Here is a 6619-nt window from a genome sequence, read left to right on the forward strand (position 1 = left end):
GATCCCAAAAGCTAATGCAAATCCAGTCACTGAATCAAAATAATGTATCAGTCAAGCAGAGAGAGTTTTGACTACCTATAAAAAGCCATGTTTCAAAACAAAATGTACATCCCATCATTTAAAACTCAAGGCAGGTCTATGCTAGGAGGACGGTTAAGGCAAATACAATAGGCTAGAAATGTTCGTTAGTCAGAGGCCCTAGTCCTGCCAACATTTATGCATATAATAGCCTCGTTGACGCTACTGGCACTACTCACCTGTGTAAAGTTAAGCAAATGCGTAACTATTTGCAGGACAGGGGTGCTCTGATTCTGATTTGGGGTCTGCTAGTGCAGGCTCCTGTACCTGTGCAGAGCCCCATTGAATAGGGCTGTCCAGAAAACAACAACTCTGTTTTGCAAAAAAAAAAATGAAAAGAAAAAAAAGTCTGAGGTTTCAAAATTTGTTTTTGTTCCACTATGCAACAAAACTGAGACCTTCCAAAATGTTTTGTGAAAAAGCATGCCCGAGAGACTGGCTCCGTAGCCTGCTGGTTAGGGTGCTCACCTGTAATGTAGGAGATGCAGGTGTAAGTCCTGCCTACAGATCAAGCAGAGTAGGGACTTGAACCAAGGTCTCCCAGCTTACCTAACAACTGTGCTATTGGTAAATCTGCATGGGGGGGGATTTCCATTCTGTCAGCAGAATTTCCATCCTGGACCTGAGAAATGTAATCAAAACAGATACATTTCTGCAAAACCTCTTGGTTTTGACAAAATGGCATTTTCAATGGAAAAAGTGTAGTGGAAAGTTTTTTGAGCAGCTCTGTGTTGAAGTCAATGGGCCTGATTCTCCTCTCACTTACACCAATTTTACACTAATATAGAGTAGTGTGAGGGAGAGGAGAATCTAGCCCACTGGGACCCCACAGGTTTTCAGGGATTCCGAGTAGCGGATCCCAATTGTAGGATCAGGGCTCTAAATTGTAAATTCCTTCAAGCAGGGACTGTGTCCTCCTATAAGTGTGGACAGTACCTAACACAATTGGCCTCTCATCCTGATTGAAGCTACACTGGTGAAATGCAAATAAGAGTCACTTTGATAGATGGCTGTTTACGAGAGGAGCTCTCAGGAGTACTGGAAGTTTTGCAGGAGAAAGCAAAGTGCTCTTGTAACTCAAGTCGTCTGCTCGTGACATGCAAAGACATTCAGGAACATACCAGCTCCTGATGTACTTGCCTTTAAAACAGGCTTAGCAGAATTCAGTTCATTTTTAAGCATTTTTTCCTATTTTTATCTACTTAAATGTTCAGAGTTGTGGGAAATTATGGGGGGCAGTGGTCAGACAATAATTATTTAATGACAGTAGACGCTGAGATTCAAAAAGTTAAAGCTTCAAAACCATTAAAAACACAAATTGTCAACATCACTTATCAAAATACATAAAGTCAATGGCCTTAAAATCAAACTAATCAAACTCTAAGAGTTCTCAAGCTGCAGTTTTCGTACTTTGCCTGTCTGCAAATTTTGACTATTCTTGATGGAAAATATTTTTTCTTCAGTTTGTGTGCGCATCATGAAATCAACATTTACTGCTAAAAATCTAATCTTTCCAAGCCCTACCTTTAAAGCATTTTTAGATTAAATTAGTCCTGGGACCTTGTAATAAAATGAAACTGAAGTGAGGAAATGACATTCAACCACTGTGCAGACCACAAACTGTTCTCAGACAAAATACAACACAAAATTTGCTGACCTTATATGCTGTAATGGAGAGAGGACTGTAAGTGAAATTATATATATGGAAATTTTAGTACCAAGACCGAAATATCATATTAAAATATTTCATAAAATTGTGCAATTGACCTAAAATTTGAATCCAGGGAGGTTACACAGGGATTTATTTAAGCTTCATAATACTAACTAATGACCATCTTATCCGAAAGCACATTAAAAAGAGAGGTGACATTTTCAAAGCTCTTTGTGCGTCTGAATCCCTGAGGTAGCTTTGAAAATCTCTTATCTAGCTTGTATAAGGCACTTTTTGTCAGTAGATCTCAAAATGTTTTACAAAGTGAGGTTACGTATTATGATCCCTGTTTTATAGATGGGGAAACTGAAGCACAGAGACAACAAGGGGTCCGGTGGCACCTTAAAGACTAACAGATTTATCTGGGCATAAGCTGAAGAAGTGGGTATTTTACCCATGAAAGCTTATGCCCAAATAAATCTGTTAGTCTTTAAGGTGCCACCGGACCCCTTGTTGTTTTTGTGGATACAGACTAACACGGCTACCCCTCTGATACTTGAAGCACAGAGAGGTGATGTGACTTGCCTAAGGTCACCCAGCAGACCAGTGGCAGAGCCAGCAATAGACCCAAGGACTCCAGTTTGTAATCTAGGCCTCTCTCCACCAGGCCACAGTGCCCCCTACTTTGCTGCACCCACCATTGAAATACAGTTATTTGGGGGTGGGGGGAGGGGGCGGGATATGTCGCAACTTAACATATCAGAGAAGAAGGGCCTAGGAGTCAGGTGACCTGGGTGCTGAGTTTGAGCAGGTCTTTTCACCTCTTTGTGCTGATTTCCCTGCCTGTAAAATGGGACATGAGAATAGTTGCCTGCCCCACAGGGCTTTTTTCAGGCTTAATTCACTTATGTTGGTAAACCCCATTGAGATCCTTGGAGAAAAGATGCTGTGGGAGTGAAGCACCTTGGGATCTCTAATGCTGACTTCTCATCCAAAAGAGCTCACCTCTGGCAGCACAGAGATACCCCACACCCGCAGAAGCACTACTTTCTAGGGACTCGGAGGGCAAAGTGCCATTTCCTGCAGCACCTATCTCTGCCTTGCAGGTTTGGCCAGCCACGCAGCAATTCAGCTCAGCTGTGCCTGCTTACAGATCTGAGGGCATCAGCATGGTGATAACATAGCGAATGGCACATCTCTTACCAATCACAAGCTGCAGGTGGTACCTTTTCACTGGGCTCCCTAGAAACACTCTAGTTAAGTTCTCCAGAGTCAGGCTGTCTTTTTCAAGCCACAAGGTATTTCCTGCTTCCTCCCCCTCCTTTACACAAATAAATAATAATCATCATCATAAGTTAAAAAATACCCAGCAAGTTCAATGTAGTTTAGAAGAACCCTCCCTTGAGTTAACTGGAGCAAAACCGATATGATGAGGAAAGGGGGCTATGTGAAGGTCCTTGAATGATGGGTCTCTTAGAAGGACCAAGCATCTCTGTTGAGTGGGAGGGGAAGTTTCCTCCCCATCCCACCCCTTTTTAGGAGCAGGGAGGAAAAAGTATTTTAAGATCAGAGCTGGGTGAAGCCAGGAGAGTTGGGGGGAATTTGTGGCAGAGGGCTGTGAACCTCTAGGTGAGGTTAGGTGGCCTTCCAAGTGGGTCTGGGACTACTTATTATATTTTTGCAGGGGAGACTGTGACTTTCAGTTTGATTCTTTTTTTTAGGGGAGAAGGGGGGTGTTTGAACCTGAAACTCAAGAGGCATAACATAGCCCCGAGCAAAGCCTTTAAAACAAAACACAGAGCCTACTGAGGCTTCTGTGGCTCAGTACAGCTGCTTGGCCTACAAGGCAGTTTTAAAAATGACTCCCACTTACGATGGGGGATTTTTTACAGTGCGCCTCTCCTGCATGGTAATTGTACAAAGAGCACCTTGCCTTGGGGGATCTCAGAGTGCCTCTTAGGTACTGATGCATTCAGCCTTGCAACACACCTGTAAGGATTGCCCTCGTCTTTCTTGATAGATGGGGAAACTGAGGCACTAAGCACCGGAGAAGTGATTTGCCCAAGGCCCCTCCGTGCATCAGTAGCAGAGCTAGGAATAGACTCCTTGCCCAGGTCTTCTGATTATCTTGGCTTCTATCCCTCATTCCATTAAAAACACGTAGGGCACTTTAAACAAAACCCTCACTGAAACTGACCTGTGGAGATTTCCTCCCCAGCTGCCTGCAAGCATTGTATGGGGGTCTACATTTTCCAGCCTCCCGCTCGCTTTTGTTGCTGGGCTCAGGCCTGGGAAACGGGAAGATTAAGGTTTGTGTGCAGCTCTGACCAAAACAGCTGGAATGCCCCTCCCTCCCCTGCTCCTTCCCCTTTTGTTCCAAGCAGGCGGGGAAGGGGGATTCGCAGAGCCCGGCGTTAGAGACACATTGACTGAGCCTCTCCAGCAATAGCCATCACCTTGCTAGGGAGCCGAGCCTGCTCCCCTCCCCATGGCCTGCTAGGGAGAGGGGGGAGATTCCGCTGAACGGTCCCTGGGCTTGTCTGGCGGCAGCATCCTCCAGCTCTGGCTGCATCGGTGTCGTCAATTCCCTCCTGCTCCGGCTTCTCTCCCTCGCCTGGATGCAGCCAGCGTTAGCCTGAGGGCGTGGCAGGCTGTATTCCAGAGGGCTGCAGCCTCCGGCTAGGGCTGGGGGGGCCAAGAGGGGCTTGCAAACAGCCTGGAGGGCTCCTCCACAGCCCCCCTGCAAGCTGGATGCTAAGGAAGAAGGTAAGAAGGGCCTGGGTTGAGAACACAGCAGCAAAGGGGATTTGGGGGGCTCATCATGCAAGCCCACGCTGCTCTAGGAATTATTGTGGGGCAGTTCTCTGGCCCGTGTTATGCAGGGGCTCAGACTAGATGACCACAATGGTCCCTTCTGGCCTTGGAATCTGTGAGTCTTGAGCCAGCAACAAAGGAGAGGGGGGATTGAATGAAGCTGGTGCGGTTCCCTGTTGGAAAATGCCAGGGGTGGGGGTGGGGCGCTGAAGTCTGGCATTGCATCTCCTTGCTACAGGGTTGTGCATGGCAAAGCATTGTCCTGGGGCCGGGGAAAGAAAAGGGCACAGTCCTTATGGTAGGCTGGGTTTTGTGCTAGGGATGCTGCTGCCTGCTGCAGTCCCCTTTGGCGTGGCAGTGATTAAACGTGGAAGGCTGTGTGTGGTGGGGAGAGACTGTTAGAGGAGATTTTTGTTTTGAGATGTGCACTCCGTCCCTCCCTGGTACACACCCACCTGAACACAACCAAGACTGCAATCCTGGCTTGGTTTGGATTGTAACCTCCACGCATGGGTGTAGGCTTGACAGTAAGGATATACACACGCTCACAGAATGGCTCCATCCTCTCCTTAATTCCAAGCAGGGGGAACAAACAGAGACCTGAAACCGGAGAGATGGGAATGACATTGGCCGTCATCATCTATTGCTTAACTCGATCAAGTTCTGGTTTCAAACAGGAGCTGGGTTTTTCTTTTGTGTGCTGGCTGTTTGATTGCGTGGCACTCTTTGGCTGCCGGGCTGGGCATCGCTGCTGATTTCGGGTTGTCTCATCATTTAGAGGTTGGCATTGCTGTGCTACAGGATCTGTTTTCTTCTTGTCTGTAGCTGGGAAATGCCATTCTAAACAAGGGCAGACTGGAATGTATTGTTCGTATTTCTATAGTGCTGCAGGAATATGTGGTACTTCATATAAATAATACGGCATAAAGGTCCCTGCCCCTGGCAGCTTCCGTTCCAAACATAGGAAGAGGCTAATGGTGCATCTGGACAGGCCCCATAAACGTGAGTAAGCGAAAGGCAGAGGCGCCCGTTATCTTTAGGTATCTAGGCAGGCTGGTCGGAGATATGTTTGGAAATGGCTTGAAGACAAAGCACTATGTCAGTGCTAAGCGCTGTTTACTGTTCTGCTGATTGTCAGTCTAGTAGGCCTGTGAACCCCAGCTCAGAAATTATTCCTGCTGGGATGAGTGTCAAGTTTCATCAGCCCAGCCTGCATTGTTGGAAAGGAGGGTTTTCTCGGGGGTGACTTGCATTTTAAGGGGTTTTGGATTTGCGGTGTCTGCCCTCGCTTTTGCTCTCTTTGCTGCTAGGCGACATTCCTCTATCCAGCTGCGGTCCTGAAGAGCCCCTTCTAATCAGCACGCTTCAGCCCGGCGCTGTCATTGCTGGGGGGGAGCTGCCTGGCCTGTTCTTAAACTTGGGTCTATTATTTGGCAGTTTAAAACAATTGCTGCCTGCTGTTAAGCTGCTTGAATGTAATCCATTTCTATTAGCCAGGTCCAGCAAGGAGCAGGTCTGCAGTCAGACAGCCGGGCTCTCCCCAACCAATGTCACTGGGCCTGGCAGAAACTACTAAGGGTGCAGGACTTCAAATGGGCAGCGCGGAGGCAAGCCACAGGTTAAATTGTTAGCAAGAGCCATTATAAAAATGCCAATGACGAGCCGTGTGAGGGGTTGAGCTATGACCTTGGAAGGCTGAGGGCTGATGTTTCGGAACTAGTGTAAACCTGTATATTCAAAGGGACACTGTTGTGATAAAAATCATGGCCTGGATTATCTGCTGAGGCCAAGATTCATTTGTGTGTCCTTATATTCTGCTTGGCTTTGTGCCGTCTCCGGGCTGGGGGGCTGTTCTAACCCAGTGGCTCTCAAACTTTCCAGACTACTGTACCCCTTTCAGGAGTCTGATTTATCTTGCGTACCCCCAAGTTTCACCTCACTTAAAAACTACTTGCTTACAAGATCCGACATAAAAATACAAAAGTGTCACAGCGCACTATTACTGAAAAATGGCTTCCTTTCTTATTTTTATGATATAATTATAAAATAAATCAATTGGAATATAAATATTGTGCT

General features: G+C 46.6%; 1 protein-coding gene across 1 annotated transcript in view; it reads left to right on the forward strand.

The window, feature by feature from the left end:
- The first annotated feature begins 4137 nt into the window (after positions 1 to 4137).
- Positions 4138 to 6619, forward strand: part of CLIP2 (CAP-Gly domain containing linker protein 2) — a 104825-nt gene continuing 102343 nt past the window's right edge. The window contains exon 1 of the mRNA XM_026656642.2: positions 4138 to 4495. The gene's annotated coding sequence lies outside the window, so the exon portion shown is untranslated. The remainder of the gene's footprint in view (positions 4496 to 6619) is intronic.

The sequence above is a fragment of the Terrapene carolina genome, unplaced genomic scaffold (genome assembly GCF_002925995.2).
Source record: "Terrapene carolina triunguis isolate 2854851 unplaced genomic scaffold, T_m_triunguis-2.0 Scaffold231, whole genome shotgun sequence".
Lineage (NCBI taxonomy): Eukaryota > Metazoa > Chordata > Testudines > Emydidae > Terrapene > Terrapene triunguis.